General features: G+C 47.0%; 40 non-coding genes and 12 pseudogenes across 40 annotated transcripts in view; all 52 read right to left on the bottom strand.

Annotated features, from left to right (window-relative positions):
• Positions 1-9, bottom strand: part of LOC138548489 (5S ribosomal RNA) — a 119-nt gene extending 110 nt beyond the window's left edge. Inside the window, exon 1 of the ribosomal RNA XR_011292289.1 lies at positions 1-9. This exon is cut by the window's left edge and continues 110 nt beyond it. This is a non-coding gene — a ribosomal RNA (5S ribosomal RNA).
• A 106-nt stretch (positions 10-115) lies between these two features.
• On the bottom strand, positions 116-234 carry LOC138538659 (5S ribosomal RNA). Its single transcript, XR_011286750.1, has one exon. It is a non-coding gene; the product is annotated as a 5S ribosomal RNA (ribosomal RNA).
• Positions 235-698: 464 nt separating this feature from the next.
• On the bottom strand, positions 699-807 carry LOC138543501 (5S ribosomal RNA; annotated as a pseudogene).
• Positions 808-912: 105 nt separating this feature from the next.
• Positions 913-1,031, bottom strand: LOC138549122 (5S ribosomal RNA). Its single transcript, XR_011292907.1, has one exon. It is a non-coding gene; the product is annotated as a 5S ribosomal RNA (ribosomal RNA).
• A 106-nt stretch (positions 1,032-1,137) lies between these two features.
• On the bottom strand, positions 1,138-1,256 carry LOC138541504 (5S ribosomal RNA). Its single transcript, XR_011289509.1, has one exon. It is a non-coding gene; the product is annotated as a 5S ribosomal RNA (ribosomal RNA).
• Positions 1,257-1,362: 106 nt separating this feature from the next.
• LOC138549022 (5S ribosomal RNA) lies at positions 1,363-1,481 on the bottom strand. Its single transcript, XR_011292810.1, has one exon. It is a non-coding gene; the product is annotated as a 5S ribosomal RNA (ribosomal RNA).
• A 464-nt stretch (positions 1,482-1,945) lies between these two features.
• On the bottom strand, positions 1,946-2,054 carry LOC138543499 (5S ribosomal RNA; annotated as a pseudogene).
• Positions 2,055-2,159: 105 nt separating this feature from the next.
• LOC138549111 (5S ribosomal RNA) lies at positions 2,160-2,278 on the bottom strand. The gene has a single exon (XR_011292896.1). It is a non-coding gene; the product is annotated as a 5S ribosomal RNA (ribosomal RNA).
• A 106-nt stretch (positions 2,279-2,384) lies between these two features.
• On the bottom strand, positions 2,385-2,503 carry LOC138541492 (5S ribosomal RNA). The gene has a single exon (XR_011289498.1). It is a non-coding gene; the product is annotated as a 5S ribosomal RNA (ribosomal RNA).
• Positions 2,504-2,609: 106 nt separating this feature from the next.
• Positions 2,610-2,728, bottom strand: LOC138549021 (5S ribosomal RNA). Its single transcript, XR_011292809.1, has one exon. It is a non-coding gene; the product is annotated as a 5S ribosomal RNA (ribosomal RNA).
• Positions 2,729-3,191: 463 nt separating this feature from the next.
• Positions 3,192-3,300, bottom strand: LOC138546665 (5S ribosomal RNA; annotated as a pseudogene).
• A 106-nt stretch (positions 3,301-3,406) lies between these two features.
• LOC138547911 (5S ribosomal RNA) lies at positions 3,407-3,525 on the bottom strand. The gene has a single exon (XR_011291735.1). It is a non-coding gene; the product is annotated as a 5S ribosomal RNA (ribosomal RNA).
• Positions 3,526-3,631: 106 nt separating this feature from the next.
• LOC138550217 (5S ribosomal RNA) lies at positions 3,632-3,750 on the bottom strand. Its single transcript, XR_011293973.1, has one exon. It is a non-coding gene; the product is annotated as a 5S ribosomal RNA (ribosomal RNA).
• Positions 3,751-3,856: 106 nt separating this feature from the next.
• LOC138539873 (5S ribosomal RNA) lies at positions 3,857-3,975 on the bottom strand. Its single transcript, XR_011287935.1, has one exon. It is a non-coding gene; the product is annotated as a 5S ribosomal RNA (ribosomal RNA).
• A 106-nt stretch (positions 3,976-4,081) lies between these two features.
• Positions 4,082-4,200, bottom strand: LOC138538658 (5S ribosomal RNA). The gene has a single exon (XR_011286749.1). It is a non-coding gene; the product is annotated as a 5S ribosomal RNA (ribosomal RNA).
• Positions 4,201-4,664: 464 nt separating this feature from the next.
• On the bottom strand, positions 4,665-4,773 carry LOC138543498 (5S ribosomal RNA; annotated as a pseudogene).
• A 105-nt stretch (positions 4,774-4,878) lies between these two features.
• Positions 4,879-4,997, bottom strand: LOC138549099 (5S ribosomal RNA). The gene has a single exon (XR_011292885.1). It is a non-coding gene; the product is annotated as a 5S ribosomal RNA (ribosomal RNA).
• A 106-nt stretch (positions 4,998-5,103) lies between these two features.
• LOC138541481 (5S ribosomal RNA) lies at positions 5,104-5,222 on the bottom strand. Its single transcript, XR_011289487.1, has one exon. It is a non-coding gene; the product is annotated as a 5S ribosomal RNA (ribosomal RNA).
• A 106-nt stretch (positions 5,223-5,328) lies between these two features.
• On the bottom strand, positions 5,329-5,447 carry LOC138549020 (5S ribosomal RNA). The gene has a single exon (XR_011292808.1). It is a non-coding gene; the product is annotated as a 5S ribosomal RNA (ribosomal RNA).
• Positions 5,448-5,910: 463 nt separating this feature from the next.
• LOC138546381 (5S ribosomal RNA) lies at positions 5,911-6,019 on the bottom strand (annotated as a pseudogene).
• Positions 6,020-6,125: 106 nt separating this feature from the next.
• On the bottom strand, positions 6,126-6,244 carry LOC138547910 (5S ribosomal RNA). The gene has a single exon (XR_011291734.1). It is a non-coding gene; the product is annotated as a 5S ribosomal RNA (ribosomal RNA).
• A 106-nt stretch (positions 6,245-6,350) lies between these two features.
• Positions 6,351-6,469, bottom strand: LOC138550216 (5S ribosomal RNA). The gene has a single exon (XR_011293972.1). It is a non-coding gene; the product is annotated as a 5S ribosomal RNA (ribosomal RNA).
• Positions 6,470-6,575: 106 nt separating this feature from the next.
• LOC138539872 (5S ribosomal RNA) lies at positions 6,576-6,694 on the bottom strand. The gene has a single exon (XR_011287934.1). It is a non-coding gene; the product is annotated as a 5S ribosomal RNA (ribosomal RNA).
• Positions 6,695-6,800: 106 nt separating this feature from the next.
• Positions 6,801-6,919, bottom strand: LOC138538657 (5S ribosomal RNA). Its single transcript, XR_011286748.1, has one exon. It is a non-coding gene; the product is annotated as a 5S ribosomal RNA (ribosomal RNA).
• Positions 6,920-7,383: 464 nt separating this feature from the next.
• On the bottom strand, positions 7,384-7,492 carry LOC138543497 (5S ribosomal RNA; annotated as a pseudogene).
• Positions 7,493-7,597: 105 nt separating this feature from the next.
• Positions 7,598-7,716, bottom strand: LOC138550214 (5S ribosomal RNA). The gene has a single exon (XR_011293970.1). It is a non-coding gene; the product is annotated as a 5S ribosomal RNA (ribosomal RNA).
• Positions 7,717-7,822: 106 nt separating this feature from the next.
• Positions 7,823-7,941, bottom strand: LOC138551063 (5S ribosomal RNA). Its single transcript, XR_011294800.1, has one exon. It is a non-coding gene; the product is annotated as a 5S ribosomal RNA (ribosomal RNA).
• Positions 7,942-8,047: 106 nt separating this feature from the next.
• LOC138538655 (5S ribosomal RNA) lies at positions 8,048-8,166 on the bottom strand. Its single transcript, XR_011286746.1, has one exon. It is a non-coding gene; the product is annotated as a 5S ribosomal RNA (ribosomal RNA).
• A 464-nt stretch (positions 8,167-8,630) lies between these two features.
• Positions 8,631-8,742, bottom strand: LOC138545848 (5S ribosomal RNA; annotated as a pseudogene).
• A 105-nt stretch (positions 8,743-8,847) lies between these two features.
• Positions 8,848-8,966, bottom strand: LOC138548486 (5S ribosomal RNA). The gene has a single exon (XR_011292287.1). It is a non-coding gene; the product is annotated as a 5S ribosomal RNA (ribosomal RNA).
• A 106-nt stretch (positions 8,967-9,072) lies between these two features.
• On the bottom strand, positions 9,073-9,191 carry LOC138538654 (5S ribosomal RNA). The gene has a single exon (XR_011286745.1). It is a non-coding gene; the product is annotated as a 5S ribosomal RNA (ribosomal RNA).
• Positions 9,192-9,655: 464 nt separating this feature from the next.
• On the bottom strand, positions 9,656-9,764 carry LOC138543496 (5S ribosomal RNA; annotated as a pseudogene).
• A 105-nt stretch (positions 9,765-9,869) lies between these two features.
• Positions 9,870-9,988, bottom strand: LOC138549088 (5S ribosomal RNA). The gene has a single exon (XR_011292874.1). It is a non-coding gene; the product is annotated as a 5S ribosomal RNA (ribosomal RNA).
• A 106-nt stretch (positions 9,989-10,094) lies between these two features.
• LOC138541470 (5S ribosomal RNA) lies at positions 10,095-10,213 on the bottom strand. Its single transcript, XR_011289476.1, has one exon. It is a non-coding gene; the product is annotated as a 5S ribosomal RNA (ribosomal RNA).
• A 106-nt stretch (positions 10,214-10,319) lies between these two features.
• On the bottom strand, positions 10,320-10,438 carry LOC138550993 (5S ribosomal RNA). Its single transcript, XR_011294733.1, has one exon. It is a non-coding gene; the product is annotated as a 5S ribosomal RNA (ribosomal RNA).
• Positions 10,439-10,902: 464 nt separating this feature from the next.
• LOC138543495 (5S ribosomal RNA) lies at positions 10,903-11,011 on the bottom strand (annotated as a pseudogene).
• Positions 11,012-11,116: 105 nt separating this feature from the next.
• On the bottom strand, positions 11,117-11,235 carry LOC138549077 (5S ribosomal RNA). Its single transcript, XR_011292863.1, has one exon. It is a non-coding gene; the product is annotated as a 5S ribosomal RNA (ribosomal RNA).
• A 106-nt stretch (positions 11,236-11,341) lies between these two features.
• LOC138541459 (5S ribosomal RNA) lies at positions 11,342-11,460 on the bottom strand. The gene has a single exon (XR_011289465.1). It is a non-coding gene; the product is annotated as a 5S ribosomal RNA (ribosomal RNA).
• Positions 11,461-11,566: 106 nt separating this feature from the next.
• LOC138549017 (5S ribosomal RNA) lies at positions 11,567-11,685 on the bottom strand. Its single transcript, XR_011292806.1, has one exon. It is a non-coding gene; the product is annotated as a 5S ribosomal RNA (ribosomal RNA).
• A 463-nt stretch (positions 11,686-12,148) lies between these two features.
• On the bottom strand, positions 12,149-12,257 carry LOC138546664 (5S ribosomal RNA; annotated as a pseudogene).
• Positions 12,258-12,363: 106 nt separating this feature from the next.
• On the bottom strand, positions 12,364-12,482 carry LOC138547909 (5S ribosomal RNA). The gene has a single exon (XR_011291733.1). It is a non-coding gene; the product is annotated as a 5S ribosomal RNA (ribosomal RNA).
• Positions 12,483-12,588: 106 nt separating this feature from the next.
• Positions 12,589-12,707, bottom strand: LOC138550213 (5S ribosomal RNA). Its single transcript, XR_011293969.1, has one exon. It is a non-coding gene; the product is annotated as a 5S ribosomal RNA (ribosomal RNA).
• A 106-nt stretch (positions 12,708-12,813) lies between these two features.
• LOC138539871 (5S ribosomal RNA) lies at positions 12,814-12,932 on the bottom strand. The gene has a single exon (XR_011287933.1). It is a non-coding gene; the product is annotated as a 5S ribosomal RNA (ribosomal RNA).
• A 106-nt stretch (positions 12,933-13,038) lies between these two features.
• Positions 13,039-13,157, bottom strand: LOC138538653 (5S ribosomal RNA). The gene has a single exon (XR_011286744.1). It is a non-coding gene; the product is annotated as a 5S ribosomal RNA (ribosomal RNA).
• Positions 13,158-13,621: 464 nt separating this feature from the next.
• Positions 13,622-13,730, bottom strand: LOC138543494 (5S ribosomal RNA; annotated as a pseudogene).
• Positions 13,731-13,835: 105 nt separating this feature from the next.
• On the bottom strand, positions 13,836-13,954 carry LOC138549065 (5S ribosomal RNA). The gene has a single exon (XR_011292852.1). It is a non-coding gene; the product is annotated as a 5S ribosomal RNA (ribosomal RNA).
• Positions 13,955-14,060: 106 nt separating this feature from the next.
• Positions 14,061-14,179, bottom strand: LOC138541447 (5S ribosomal RNA). The gene has a single exon (XR_011289454.1). It is a non-coding gene; the product is annotated as a 5S ribosomal RNA (ribosomal RNA).
• Positions 14,180-14,285: 106 nt separating this feature from the next.
• On the bottom strand, positions 14,286-14,404 carry LOC138549016 (5S ribosomal RNA). Its single transcript, XR_011292805.1, has one exon. It is a non-coding gene; the product is annotated as a 5S ribosomal RNA (ribosomal RNA).
• Positions 14,405-14,867: 463 nt separating this feature from the next.
• Positions 14,868-14,976, bottom strand: LOC138546380 (5S ribosomal RNA; annotated as a pseudogene).
• Positions 14,977-15,082: 106 nt separating this feature from the next.
• On the bottom strand, positions 15,083-15,201 carry LOC138547908 (5S ribosomal RNA). The gene has a single exon (XR_011291732.1). It is a non-coding gene; the product is annotated as a 5S ribosomal RNA (ribosomal RNA).
• Positions 15,202-15,307: 106 nt separating this feature from the next.
• LOC138550212 (5S ribosomal RNA) lies at positions 15,308-15,426 on the bottom strand. Its single transcript, XR_011293968.1, has one exon. It is a non-coding gene; the product is annotated as a 5S ribosomal RNA (ribosomal RNA).
• A 106-nt stretch (positions 15,427-15,532) lies between these two features.
• Positions 15,533-15,651, bottom strand: LOC138539870 (5S ribosomal RNA). Its single transcript, XR_011287932.1, has one exon. It is a non-coding gene; the product is annotated as a 5S ribosomal RNA (ribosomal RNA).
• Between the last annotated feature and the right edge of the window lie 20 nt (positions 15,652-15,671).

Here is a 15,671-nt window from a genome sequence, read left to right as displayed (position 1 = left end):
GCCATAGGCTCTGGGCCTAGTGAGTTTTGTACTTTTAAGCATCTAGTCGGCTAGACCTTGCAGTTTTAAAAGGCAATTGAGAAAGGGCTCACTTCCTGAACTTGGAGCACAAAAAAGCCTACAGCACCTGGTATTCCCAGGCGGTCTCCCATCCAGGTACTAACTAGGCCTGACACTGCTTAACTTCCGAGATCAGTCGAGATCGGGTGCATTCAGTGTGGTGTGGCCGTAGGCTCTAGGAATGCTAAGAATATTACTCTTATGCATTTGCATTTAGTAAGCTAAGCCATGCAGCCACTTGCAACATGATACCACGCTCATCGCTCGATCAGGCTCGATCAGGCGAGATATATAAGACTGGTGGGCCCATTCAGGACTCCTATGTCTGGTAGGATAACTTTAATTCATCCATCCTGTGTCTGTTGCAGGGAGGTGGAGAGAACAATCAACACAATAATGGTTTTCTTTCATGCCTCTTGAAGGACTCAATATTCTCTGTACTGCATTACATGTGAAAGTTGATTTATTACCCATGAACACACTACCTGTATGCTAATTCTATGTAAAAAGGTAGCTCCAGCCCTCATGATGTTGTCCAACATTTCCGCTATAAAACGGGATACAATTATTTTGGAAACATACCAAATTTGAAAAATAATTGAGAAGTTGCGCAATTACTAATCATGGAGCACAAAAAAAGCCTACAGCACCTGGTATTCCCAGGCAGTCTCCCATCCAGGTACTAACTAGGCCCGACCCTGCTTAGCTTCCGAGATCGGGCGCATTCAGTGTGGTGTGGCCGTAGGCTCTGGGCCTAGTGAGTTTGTACTTTTAAGCATCTAGTCGGCTAGACCTTGCAGTTTTGAAAGGCAATTGTGAAATGGCTCACTTCCTGAACTTGGAGCACAAAAAAGCCTACAGCACCTGGTATTCCCAGGTGGTCTCCCATCCAGGTACTAACTAGGCCCGACACTGCTTAGCTTCCGAGATCAGACGAGATCGGGCGCATTCAGTGTGGTGTGGCCGTAGGCTCTGGGCCTAGTGAGTTTTGTACTTTTAAGCATCTAGTCGGCTAGACCTTGCAGTTTTGAAAGGCAATTGAGAAATGGCTCACTTCCTGAACTTGGAGTACAAAAAAGCCTACAGCACCTGGTATTCCCAGGCGGTCTCCCATCCAGGTACTAACTAGGCCCGACACTGCTTAGCTTCTGAGATCAGACGAGATCAGGCGCATTCAGTGTGGTGTGGCCGTAGGCTCTGGGCCTAGTGAGTGTTGTACTTTTAAGCATCTAGTCGGCTAGACCTTGCAGTTTTAAAAGGCAATTGAGAAAGGGCTCACTTCCTGAACTTGGAGCACAAAAAAGCCTACAGCACCTGGTATTCCCAGGCGGTCTCCCATCCAGGTACTAACTAGGCCTGACACTGCTTAACTTCCGAGATCAGACGAGATCGGGTGCATTCAGTGTGGTGTGGCCGTAGGCTCTAGGAATGCTAAGAATATTACTCTTATGCATTTGCATTTAGTAAGCTAAGCCATGCAGCCACTTGCAACATGATACCACGCTCATCGCTCGATCAGGCTCGATCAGGCGAGATATATAAGACTGGTGGGCCCATTCAGGACTCCTATGTCTGGTAGGATAACTTTAATTCATCCATCCTGTGTCTGTTGCAGGGAGGTGGAGAGAACAATCAACACAATAATGGTTTTCTTTCATGCCTCTTGAAGGACTCAATATTCTCTGTACTGCATTACATGTGAAAGTTGATTTATTACCCATGAACACACTACCTGTATGCTAATTCTATGTAAAAAGGTAGCTCCAGCCCTCATGATGTTGTCCAACATTTCCGCTATAAAACGGGATACAATTATTTTGGAAACATACCAAATTTGAAAAATAATTGAGAAGTTGCGCAATTACTAATCATGGAGCACAAAAAAAGCCTACAGCACCTGGTATTCCCAGGCAGTCTCCCATCCAGGTACTAACTAGGCCCGACCCTGCTTAGCTTCCGAGATCGGGCGCATTCAGTGTGGTGTGGCCGTAGGCTCTGGGCCTAGTGAGTTTGTACTTTTAAGCATCTAGTCGGCTAGACCTTGCAGTTTTGAAAGGCAATTGTGAAATGGCTCACTTCCTGAACTTGGAGCACAAAAAAGCCTACAGCACCTGGTATTCCCAGGTGGTCTCCCATCCAGGTACTAACTAGGCCCGACACTGCTTAGCTTCCGAGATCAGACGAGATCGGGCGCATTCAGTGTGGTGTGGCCGTAGGCTCTGGGCCTAGTGAGTTTTGTACTTTTAAGCATCTAGTCGGCTAGACCTTGCAGTTTTGAAAGGCAATTGAGAAATGGCTCACTTCCTGAACTTGGAGTACAAAAAAGCCTACAGCACCTGGTATTCCCAGGCGGTCTCCCATCCAGGTACTAACTAGGCCCGACACTGCTTAGCTTCTGAGATCAGACGAGATCAGGCGCATTCAGTGTGGTGTGGCCGTAGGCTCTGGGCCTAGTGAGTGTTGTACTTTTAAGCATCTAGTCGGCTAGACCTTGCAGTTTTAAAAGGCAATTGAGAAAGGGCTCACTTCCTGAACTTGGAGCACAAAAAAGCCTACAGCACCTGGTATTCCCAGGCGGTCTCCCATCCAGGTACTAACTAGGCCTGACACTGCTTAACTTCCGAGATCAGACGAGATCGGGTGCATTCAGTGTGGTGTGGCCGTAGGCTCTAGGAATGCTAAGAATATTACTCTTATGCATTTGCATTTAGTAAGCTAAGCCATGCAGCCACTTGCAACATGATACCACGCTCATCGCTCGATCAGGCTCGATCAGGCGAGATATATAAGACTGGTGGGCCCATTCAGGACTCCTATGTCTGGTAGGATAACTTTAATTCATCCATCCTGTGTCTGTTGCAGGGAGGTGGAGAGAACAATCAACACAATAATGGTTTTCTTTCATGCCTCTTGAAGGACTCAATATTCTCTGTACTGCATTACATGTGAAAGTCGATTTATTACCCATGAACACACTACCTGTATGCTAATTCTATGTAAAAAGGTAGCTCCAGACCTCATGATGTTGTCCAACATTTCCGCTATAAAACGGGATACAATTATTTTGGAAACATACCAAATTTGAAAAATAATTGAGAAGTTGCGCAATTACTAATCATGGAGCACAAAAAAGCCTACAGCACCTGGTATTCCCAGGCAGTCTCCCATCCAGGTACTATCTAGGCCTGACCCTGCTTAGCTTCCGAGATCGGGCACATTCAGTGTGGTGTGGCCGTAGGCTCTGGGCCTAGTGAGTTTTGTACTTTTAAGCATCTAGTCGGCTAGACCTTGCAGTTTTGAAAGGCAATTGTGAAATGGCTCACTTCCTGAACTTGGAGCACAAAAAAGCCTACAGCACCTGGTATTCCCAGGTGGTCTCCCATCCAGGTACTAACTAGGCCCGACACTGCTTAGCTTCCGAGATCAGACGAGATCGGGCGCAATCAGTGTGGTGTGGCCGTAGGCTCTGGGCCTAGTGAGTTTTGTACTTTTAAGCATCTAGTCAGCTAGACCTTGCAGTTTTGAAAGGCAATTGAGAAATGGCTCACTTCCTGAACTTGGAGCACAAAAAAGCCTACAGCACCTGGTATTCCCAGGCGGTCTCCCATCCAGGTACTAACGAGGCCCGACACTGCTTAGCTTCCGAGATCAGACGAGATCGGGCGCATTCAGTGTGGTGTGGCCGTAGGCTCTGGTTCTTGTGAGTTTTGTACTTTTAAGCATCTAGTCGGCTAGACCTTGCAGTTTTGAAAGGCAATTGAGAAATGGCTCACTTCCTGAACTTGGAGTACAAAAAAGCCTACAGCACCTGGTATTCCCAGGCGGTCTTCCATCCAGGTACTAACTAGGCCCGACACTGCTTAGCTTCTGAGATCAGACGAGATCAGGCACATTCAGTGTGGTGTGGCCGTAGGCTCTGGGCCTAGTGAGTTTTGTACTTTTAAGCATCTAGTCGGCTAGACCTTGCAGTTTTAAAAGGCAATTGAGAAAGGGCTCACTTCCTGAACTTGGAGCACAAAAAAGCCTACAGCACCTGGTATTCCCAGGCGGTCTCCCATCCAGGTACTAACTAGGCCTGACACTGCTTAACTTCCGAGATCAGTCGAGATCGGGTGCATTCAGTGTGGTGTGGCCGTAGGCTCTAGGAATGCTAAGAATATTACTCTTATGCATTTGCATTTAGTAAGCTAAGCCATGCAGCCACTTGCAACATGATACCACGCTCATCGCTCGATCAGGCTCGATCAGGCGAGATATATAAGACTGGTGGGCCCATTCAGGACTCCTATGTCTGGTAGGATAACTTTAATTCATCCATCCTGTGTCTGTTGCAGGGAGGTGGAGAGAACAATCAACACAACAATGGTTTTCTTTCATGCCTCTTGAAGGACTCAATATTCTCTGTACTGCATTACATGTGAAAGTTGATTTATTACCCATGAACACACTACCTGTATGCTAATTCTATGTAAAAAGGTAGCTCCAGCCCTCATGATGTTGTCCAACATTTCCGCTATAAAACGGGATACAATTATTTTGGAAACATACCAAATTTGAAAAATAATTGAGAAGTTGCGCAATTACTAATCATGGAGCACAAAAAAAGCCTACAGCACCTGGTATTCCCAGGCAGTCTCCCATCCAGGTACTAACTAGGCCCGACCCTGCTTAGCTTCCGAGATCGGGCGCATTCAGTGTGGTGTGGCCGTAGGCTCTGGGCCTAGTGAGTTTGTACTTTTAAGCATCTAGTCGGCTAGACCTTGCAGTTTTGAAAGGCAATTGTGAAATGGCTCACTTCCTGAACTTGGAGCACAAAAAAGCCTACAGCACCTGGTATTCCCAGGTGGTCTCCCATCCAGGTACTAACTAGGCCCGACACTGCTTAGCTTCCGAGATCAGACGAGATCGGGCGCATTCAGTGTGGTGTGGCCGTAGGCTCTGGGCCTAGTGAGTTTTGTACTTTTAAGCATCTAGTCGGCTAGACCTTGCAGTTTTGAAAGGCAATTGAGAAATGGCTCACTTCCTGAACTTGGAGTACAAAAAAGCCTACAGCACCTGGTATTCCCAGGCGGTCTCCCATCCAGGTACTAACTAGGCCCGACACTGCTTAGCTTCTGAGATCAGACGAGATCAGGCGCATTCAGTGTGGTGTGGCCGTAGGCTCTGGGCCTAGTGAGTGTTGTACTTTTAAGCATCTAGTCGGCTAGACCTTGCAGTTTTAAAAGGCAATTGAGAAAGGGCTCACTTCCTGAACTTGGAGCACAAAAAAGCCTACAGCACCTGGTATTCCCAGGCGGTCTCCCATCCAGGTACTAACTAGGCCTGACACTGCTTAACTTCCGAGATCAGACGAGATCGGGTGCATTCAGTGTGGTGTGGCCGTAGGCTCTAGGAATGCTAAGAATATTACTCTTATGCATTTGCATTTAGTAAGCTAAGCCATGCAGCCACTTGCAACATGATACCACGCTCATCGCTCGATCAGGCTCGATCAGGCGAGATATATAAGACTGGTGGGCCCATTCAGGACTCCTATGTCTGGTAGGATAACTTTAATTCATCCATCCTGTGTCTGTTGCAGGGAGGTGGAGAGAACAATCAACACAATAATGGTTTTCTTTCATGCCTCTTGAAGGACTCAATATTCTCTGTACTGCATTACATGTGAAAGTCGATTTATTACCCATGAACACACTACCTGTATGCTAATTCTATGTAAAAAGGTAGCTCCAGCCCTCATGATGTTGTCCAACATTTCCGCTATAAAACGGGATACAATTATTTTGGAAACATACCAAATTTGAAAAATAATTGAGAAGTTGCGCAATTACTAATCATGGAGCACAAAAAAGCCTACAGCACCTGGTATTCCCAGGCAGTCTCCCATCCAGGTACTAACTAGGCCTGACCCTGCTTAGCTTCCGAGATCGGGCACATTCAGTGTGGTGTGGCCGTAGGCTCTGGGCCTAGTGAGTTTTGTACTTTTAAGCATCTAGTCGGCTAGACCTTGCAGTTTTGAAAGGCAATTGTGAAATGGCTCACTTCCTGAACTTGGAGCACAAAAAAGCCTACAGCACCTGGTATTCCCAGGTGGTCTCCCATCCAGGTACTAACTAGGCCCGACACTGCTTAGCTTCCGAGATCAGACGAGATCGGGCGCAATCAGTGTGGTGTGGCCGTAGGCTCTGGGCCTAGTGAGTTTTGTACTTTTAAGCATCTAGTCAGCTAGACCTTGCAGTTTTGAAAGGCAATTGAGAAATGGCTCACTTCCTGAACTTGGAGCACAAAAAAGCCTACAGCACCTGGTATTCCCAGGCGGTCTCCCATCCAGGTACTAACGAGGCCCGACACTGCTTAGCTTCCGAGATCAGACGAGATCGGGCGCATTCAGTGTGGTGTGGCCGTAGGCTCTGGTCCTTGTGAGTTTTGTACTTTTAAGCATCTAGTCGGCTAGACCTTGCAGTTTTGAAAGGCAATTGAGAAATGGCTCACTTCCTGAACTTGGAGTACAAAAAAGCCTACAGCACCTGGTATTCCCAGGCGGTCTTCCATCCAGGTACTAACTAGGCCCGACACTGCTTAGCTTCTGAGATCAGACGAGATCAGGCACATTCAGTGTGGTGTGGCCGTAGGCTCTGGGCCTAGTGAGTTTTGTACTTTTAAGCATCTAGTCGGCTAGACCTTGCAGTTTTAAAAGGCAATTGAGAAAGGGCTCACTTCCTGAACTTGGAGCACAAAAAAGCCTACAGCACCTGGTATTCCCAGGCGGTCTCCCATCCAGGTACTAACTAGGCCTGACACTGCTTAACTTCCGAGATCAGTCGAGATCGGGTGCATTCAGTGTGGTGTGGCCGTAGGCTCTAGGAATGCTAAGAATATTACTCTTATGCATTTGCATTTAGTAAGCTAAGCCATGCAGCCACTTGCAACATGATACCACGCTCATCGCTCGATCAGGCTCGATCAGGCGAGATATATAAGACTGGTGGGCCCATTCAGGACTCCTATGTCTGGTAGGATAACTTTAATTCATCCATCCTGTGTCTGTTGCAGGGAGGTGGAGAGAACAATCAACACAATAATGGTTTTCTTTCATGCCTCTTGAAGGACTCAATATTCTCTGTACTGCATTACATGTGAAAGTTGATTTATTACCCATGAACACACTACCTGTATGCTAATTCTATGTAAAAAGGTAGCTCCAGCCCTCATGATGTTGTCCAACATTTCCGCTATAAAACGGGATACAATTATTTTGGAAACATACCAAATTTGAAAAATAATTGAGAAGTTGCGCAATTACTAATCATGGAGCACAAAAAAAGCCTACAGCACCTGGTATTCCCAGGCAGTCTCCCATCCAGGTACTAACTAGGCCCGACCCTGCTTAGCTTCCGAGATCGGGCGCATTCAGTGTGGTGTGGCCGTAGGCTCTGGGCCTAGTGAGTTTGTACTTTTAAGCATCTAGTCGGCTAGACCTTGCAGTTTTGAAAGGCAATTGTGAAATGGCTCACTTCCTGAACTTGGAGCACAAAAAAGCCTACAGCACCTGGTATTCCCAGGCGGTCTCCCATCCAGGTACTAACGAGGCCCGACACTGCTTAGCTTCCGAGATCAGACGAGATCGGGCGCATTCAGTGTGGTGTGGCCGTAGGCTCTGGTTCTTGTGAGTTTTGTACTTTTAAGCATCTAGTCGGCTAGACCTTGCAGTTTTGAAAGGCAATTGAGAAATGGCTCACTTCCTGAACTTGGAGTACAAAAAAGCCTACAGCACCTGGTATTCCCAGGCGGTCTTCCATCCAGGTACTAACTAGGCCCGACACTGCTTAGCTTCTGAGATCAGACGAGATCAGGCGCATTCAGTGTGGTGTGGCCGTAGGCTCTGGGCCTAGTGAGTTTTGTACTTTTAAGCATCTAGTCGGCTAGACCTTGCAGTTTTAAAAGGCAATTGAGAAAGGGCTCACTTCCTGAACTTGGAGCACAAAAAAGCCTACAGCACCTGGTATTCCCAGGCGGTCTCCCATCCAGGTACTAACTAGGCCTGACACTGCTTAACTTCCGAGATCAGTCGAGATCGGGTGCATTCAGTGTGGTGTGGCCGTAGGCTCTAGGAATGCTAAGAATATTACTCTTATGCATTTGCATTTAGTAAGCTAAGCCATGCAGCCACTTGCAACATGATACCACGCTCATCGCTCGATCAGGCTCGATCAGGCGAGATATATAAGACTGGTGGGCCCATTCAGGACTCCTATGTCTGGTAGGATAACTTTAATTCATCCATCCTGTGTCTGTTGCAGGGAGGTGGAGAGAACAATCAACACAATAATGGTTTTCTTTCATGCCTCTTGAAGGACTCAATATTCTCTGTACTGCATTACATGTGAAAGTTGATTTATTACCCATGAACACACTACCTGTATGCTAATTCTATGTAAAAAGGTAGCTCCAGCCCTCATGATGTTGTCCAACATTTCCGCTATAAAACGGGATACAATTATTTTGGAAACATACCAAATTTGAAAAATAATTGAGAAGTTGCGCAATTACTAATCATGGAGCACAAAAAAAGCCTACAGCACCTGGTATTCCCAGGCAGTCTCCCATCCAGGTACTAACTAGGCCCGACCCTGCTTAGCTTCCGAGATCGGGCGCATTATTCAGTGTGGTGTGGCCGTAGGCTCTGGGCCTAGTGAGTTTGTACTTTTAAGCATCTAGTCGGCTAGACCTTGCAGTTTTGAAAGGCAATTGTGAAATGGCTCACTTCCTGAACTTGGAGCACAAAAAAGCCTACAGCACCTGGTATTCCCAGGTGGTCTCCCATCCAGGTACTAACTAGGCCCGACACTGCTTAGCTTCCGAGATCAGACGAGATCGGGCGCATTCAGTGTGGTGTGGCCATAGGCTCTGGGCCTAGTGAGTTTTGTACTTTTAAGCATCTAGTCGGCTAGACCTTGCAGTTTTAAAAGGCAATTGAGAAAGGGCTCACTTCCTGAACTTGGAGCACAAAAAAGCCTACAGCACCTGGTATTCCCAGGCGGTCTCCCATCCAGGTACTAACTAGGCCTGACACTGCTTAACTTCCGAGATCAGTCGAGATCGGGTGCATTCAGTGTGGTGTGGCCGTAGGCTCTAGGAATGCTAAGAATATTACTCTTATGCATTTGCATTTAGTAAGCTAAGCCATGCAGCCACTTGCAACATGATACCACGCTCATCGCTCGATCAGGCTCGATCAGGCGAGATATATAAGACTGGTGGGCCCATTCAGGACTCCTATGTCTGGTAGGATAACTTTAATTCATCCATCCTGTGTCTGTTGCAGGGAGGTGGAGAGAACAATCAACACAATAATGGTTTTCTTTCATGCCTCTTGAAGGACTCAATATTCTCTGTACTGCATTACATGTGAAAGTTGATTTATTACCCATGAACACACTACCTGTATGCTAATTCTATGTAAAAAGGTAGCTCCAGCCCTCATGATGTTGTCCAACATTTCCGCTATAAAACGGGATACAATTATTTTGGAAACATACCAAATTTGAAAAATAATTGAGAAGTTGCGCAATTACTAATCATGGAGCACAAAAAAAGCCTACAGCACCTGGTATTCCCAGGCAGTCTCCCATCCAGGTACTAACTAGGCCCGACCCTGCTTAGCTTCCGAGATCGGGCGCATTCAGTGTGGTGTGGCCGTAGGCTCTGGGCCTAGTGAGTTTGTACTTTTAAGCATCTAGTCGGCTAGACCTTGCAGTTTTGAAAGGCAATTGTGAAATGGCTCACTTCCTGAACTTGGAGCACAAAAAAGCCTACAGCACCTGGTATTCCCAGGTGGTCTCCCATCCAGGTACTAACTAGGCCCGACACTGCTTAGCTTCCGAGATCAGACGAGATCGGGCGCATTCAGTGTGGTGTGGCCGTAGGCTCTGGGCCTAGTGAGTTTTGTACTTTTAAGCATCTAGTCGGCTAGACCTTGCAGTTTTGAAAGGCAATTGAGAAATGGCTCACTTCCTGAACTTGGAGTACAAAAAAGCCTACAGCACCTGGTATTCCCAGGCGGTCTCCCATCCAGGTACTAACTAGGCCCGACACTGCTTAGCTTCTGAGATCAGACGAGATCAGGCGCATTCAGTGTGGTGTGGCCGTAGGCTCTGGGCCTAGTGAGTGTTGTACTTTTAAGCATCTAGTCGGCTAGACCTTGCAGTTTTAAAAGGCAATTGAGAAAGGGCTCACTTCCTGAACTTGGAGCACAAAAAAGCCTACAGCACCTGGCATTCCCAGGCGGTCTCCCATCCAGGTACTAACTAGGCCTGACACTGCTTAACTTCCGAGATCAGACGAGATCGGGTGCATTCAGTGTGGTGTGGCCGTAGGCTCTAGGAATGCTAAGAATATTACTCTTATGCATTTGCATTTAGTAAGCTAAGCCATGCAGCCACTTGCAACATGATACCACGCTCATCGCTCGATCAGGCTCGATCAGGCGAGATATATAAGACTGGTGGGCCCATTCAGGACTCCTATGTCTGGTAGGATAACTTTAATTCATCCATCCTGTGTCTGTTGCAGGGAGGTGGAGAGAACAATCAACACAATAATGGTTTTCTTTCATGCCTCTTGAAGGACTCAATATTCTCTGTACTGCATTACATGTGAAAGTTGATTTATTACCCATGAACACACTACCTGTATGCTAATTCTATGTAAAAAGGTAGCTCCAGCCCTCATGATGTTGTCCAACATTTCCGCTATAAAACGGGATACAATTATTTTGGAAACATACCAAATTTGAAAAATAATTGAGAAGTTGCGCAATTACTAATCATGGAGCACAAAAAAAGCCTACAGCACCTGGTATTCCCAGGCAGTCTCCCATCCAGGTACTAACTAGGCCCGACCCTGCTTAGCTTCCGAGATCGGGCGCATTCAGTGTGGTGTGGCCGTAGGCTCTGGGCCTAGTGAGTTTGTACTTTTAAGCATCTAGTCGGCTAGACCTTGCAGTTTTGAAAGGCAATTGTGAAATGGCTCACTTCCTGAACTTGGAGCACAAAAAAGCCTACAGCACCTGGTATTCCCAGGTGGTCTCCCATCCAGGTACTAACTAGGCCCGACACTGCTTAGCTTCCGAGATCAGACGAGATCGGGCGCATTCAGTGTGGTGTGGCCGTAGGCTCTGGGCCTAGTGAGTTTTGTACTTTTAAGCATCTAGTCGGCTAGACCTTGCAGTTTTGAAAGGCAATTGAGAAATGGCTCACTTCCTGAACTTGGAGTACAAAAAAGCCTACAGCACCTGGTATTCCCAGGCGGTCTCCCATCCAGGTACTAACTAGGCCCGACACTGCTTAGCTTCTGAGATCAGACGAGATCAGGCGCATTCAGTGTGGTGTGGCCGTAGGCTCTGGGCCTAGTGAGTGTTGTACTTTTAAGCATCTAGTCGGCTAGACCTTGCAGTTTTAAAAGGCAATTGAGAAAGGGCTCACTTCCTGAACTTGGAGCACAAAAAAGCCTACAGCACCTGGTATTCCCAGGCGGTCTCCCATCCAGGTACTAACTAGGCCTGACACTGCTTAACTTCCGAGATCAGACGAGATCGGGTGCATTCAGTGTGGTGTGGCCGTAGGCTCTAGGAATGCTAAGAATATTACTCTTATGCATTTGCATTTAGTAAGCTAAGCCATGCAGCCACTTGCAACATGATACCACGCTCATCGCTCGATCAGGCTCGATCAGGCGAGATATATAAGACTGGTGGGCCCATTCAGGACTCCTATGTCTGGTAGGATAACTTTAATTCATCCATCCTGTGTCTGTTGCAGGGAGGTGGAGAGAACAATCAACACAATAATGGTTTTCTTTCATGCCTCTTGAAGGACTCAATATTCTCTGTACTGCATTACATGTGAAAGTCGATTTATTACCCATGAACACACTACCTGTATGCTAATTCTATGTAAAAAGGTAGCTCCAGACCTCATGATGTTGTCCAACATTTCCGCTATAAAACGGGATACAATTATTTTGGAAACATACCAAATTTGAAAAATAATTGAGAAGTTGCGCAATTACTAATCATGGAGCACAAAAAAGCCTACAGCACCTGGTATTCCCAGGCAGTCTCCCATCCAGGTACTATCTAGGCCTGACCCTGCTTAGCTTCCGAGATCGGGCACATTCAGTGTGGTGTGGCCGTAGGCTCTGGGCCTAGTGAGTTTTGTACTTTTAAGCATCTAGTCGGCTAGACCTTGCAGTTTTGAAAGGCAATTGTGAAATGGCTCACTTCCTGAACTTGGAGCACAAAAAAGCCTACAGCACCTGGTATTCCCAGGTGGTCTCCCATCCAGGTACTAACTAGGCCCGACACTGCTTAGCTTCCGAGATCAGACGAGATCGGGCGCAATCAGTGTGGTGTGGCCGTAGGCTCTGGGCCTAGTGAGTTTTGTACTTTTAAGCATCTAGTCAGCTAGACCTTGCAGTTTTGAAAGGCAATTGAGAAATGGCTCACTTCCTGAACTTGGAGCACAAAAAAGCCTACAGCACCTGGTATTCCCAGGCGGTCTCCCATCCAGGTACTAACGAGGCCCGACACTGCTTAGCTTCCGAGATCAGACGAGATCGGGCGCATTCAGTGTGGTGTGGCCGTAGGCTCTGGTTCTTGTGAGTTTTGTACTTTTAAGCATCTAGTCGGCTAGACCTTGCAGTTTTGAAAGGCAATTGAGAAATGGCTCACTTCCTGAACTTGGAGTACAAAAAAGCCTACAGCACCTGGTATTCCCAGGCGGTCTTCCATCCAGGTACTAACTAGGCCCGACACTGCTTAGCTTCTGAGATCAGACGAGATCAGGCACATTCAGTGTGGTGTGGCCGTAGGCTCTGGGCCTAGTGAGTTTTGTACTTTTAAGCATCTAGTCGGCTAGACCTTGCAGTTTTAAAAGGCAATTGAGAAAGGGCTCACTTCCTGAACTTGGAGCACAAAAAAGCCTACAGCACCTGGTATTCCCAGGCGGTCTCCCATCCAGGTACTAACTAGGCCTGACACTGCTTAACTTCCGAGATCAGTCGAGATCGGGTGCATTCAGTGTGGTGTGGCCGTAGGCTCTAGGAATGCTAAGAATATTACTCTTATGCATTTGCATTTAGTAAGCTAAGCCATGCAGCCACTTGCAACATGATACCACGCTCATCGCTCGATCAGGCTCGATCAGGCGAGATATATAAGACTGGTGGGCCCATTCAGGACTCCTATGTCTGGTAGGATAACTTTAATTCATCCATCCTGTGTCTGTTGCAGGGAGGTGGAGAGAACAATCAACACAACAATGGTTTTCTTTCATGCCTCTTGAAGGACTCAATATTCTCTGTACTGCATTACATGTGAAAGTTGATTTATTACCCATGAACACACTACCTGTATGCTAATTCTATGTAAAAAGGTAGCTCCAGCCCTCATGATGTTGTCCAACATTTCCGCTATAAAACGGGATACAATTATTTTGGAAACATACCAAATTTGAAAAATAATTGAGAAGTTGCGCAATTACTAATCATGGAGCACAAAAAAAGCCTACAGCACCTGGTATTCCCAGGCAGTCTCCCATCCAGGTACTAACTAGGCCCGACCCTGCTTAGCTTCCGAGATCGGGCGCATTCAGTGTGGTGTGGCCGTAGGCTCTGGGCCTAGTGAGTTTGTACTTTTAAGCATCTAGTCGGCTAGACCTTGCAGTTTTGAAAGGCAATTGTGAAATGGCTCACTTCCTGAACTTGGAGCACAAAAAAGCCTACAGCACCTGGTATTCCCAGGTGGTCTCCCATCCAGGTACTAACTAGGCCCGACACTGCTTAGCTTCCGAGATCAGACGAGATCGGGCGCATTCAGTGTGGTGTGGCCGTAGGCTCTGGGCCTAGTGAGTTTTGTACTTTTAAGCATCTAGTCGGCTAGACCTTGCAGTTTTGAAAGGCAATTGAGAAATGGCTCACTTCCTGAACTTGGAGTACAAAAAAGCCTACAGCACCTGGTATTCCCAGGCGGTCTCCCATCCAGGTACTAACTAGGCCCGACACTGCTTAGCTTCTGAGATCAGACGAGATCAGGCGCATTCAGTGTGGTGTGGCCGTAGGCTCTGGGCCTAGTGAGTGTTGTACTTTTAAGCATCTAGTCGGCTAGACCTTGCAGTTTTAAAAGGCAATTGAGAAAGGGCTCACTTCCTGAACTTGGAGCACAAAAAAGCCTACAGCACCTGGTATTCCCAGGCGGTCTCCCATCCAGGTACTAACTAGGCCTGACACTGCTTAACTTCCGAGATCAGACGAGATCGGGTGCATTCAGTGTGGTGTGGCCGTAGGCTCTAGGAATGCTAAGAATATTACTCTTATGCATTTGCATTTAGTAAGCTAAGCCATGCAGCCACTTGCAACATGATACCACGCTCATCGCTCGATCAGGCTCGATCAGGCGAGATATATAAGACTGGTGGGCCCATTCAGGACTCCTATGTCTGGTAGGATAACTTTAATTCATCCATCCTGTGTCTGTTGCAGGGAGGTGGAGAGAACAATCAACACAATAATGGTTTTCTTTCATGCCTCTTGAAGGACTCAATATTCTCTGTACTGCATTACATGTGAAAGTCGATTTATTACCCATGAACACACTACCTGTATGCTAATTCTATGTAAAAAGGTAGCTCCAGCCCTCATGATGTTGTCCAACATTTCCGCTATAAAACGGGATACAATTATTTTGGAAACATACCAAATTTGAAAAATAATTGAGAAGTTGCGCAATTACTAATCATGGAGCACAAAAAAGCCTACAGCACCTGGTATTCCCAGGCAGTCTCCCATCCAGGTACTAACTAGGCCTGACCCTGCTTAGCTTCCGAGATCGGGCACATTCAGTGTGGTGTGGCCGTAGGCTCTGGGCCTAGTGAGTTTTGTACTTTTAAGCATCTAGTCGGCTAGACCTTGCAGTTTTGAAAGGCAATTGTGAAATGGCTCACTTCCTGAACTTGGAGCACAAAAAAGCCTACAGCACCTGGTATTCCCAGGTGGTCTCCCATCCAGGTACTAACTAGGCCCGACACTGCTTAGCTTCCGAGATCAGACGAGATCGGGCGCAATCAGTGTGGTGTGGCCGTAGGCTCTGGGCCTAGTGAGTTTTGTACTTTTAAGCATCTAGTCAGCTAGACCTTGCAGTTTTGAAAGGCAATTGAGAAATGGCTCACTTCCTGAACTTGGAGCACAAAAAAGCCTACAGCACCTGGTATTCCCAGGCGGTCTCCCATCCAGGTACTAACGAGGCCCGACACTGCTTAGCTTCCGAGATCAGACGAGATCGGGCGCATTCAGTGTGGTGTGGCCGTAGGCTCTGGTCCTTGTGAGTTTTGTACTTTTAAGCATCTAGTCGGCTAGACCTTGCAGTTTTGAAAGGCAATTGAGAAATGGCTCACTTCCTGAACTTGGAGTACAAAAAAGCCTACAGCACCTGGTATTCCCAGGCGGTCTTCCATCCAGGTACTAACTAGGCCCGACACTGCTTAGCTTCTGAGATCAGACGAGATCAGGCACATTCAGTGTGGTGTGGCCGTAGGCTCTGGGCCTAGTGAGTTTTG

This window comes from Ambystoma mexicanum, unplaced genomic scaffold, assembly GCF_040938575.1.
Source record: "Ambystoma mexicanum isolate Mex_15411 unplaced genomic scaffold, UKY_AmexF1_1 Mex_scaf10, whole genome shotgun sequence".
NCBI classification, from domain to species: domain Eukaryota; kingdom Metazoa; phylum Chordata; class Amphibia; order Caudata; family Ambystomatidae; genus Ambystoma; species Ambystoma mexicanum.
Note: the sequence above shows the minus strand (reverse complement) of the source record. Positions and strands in the feature narration are given on the sequence as shown.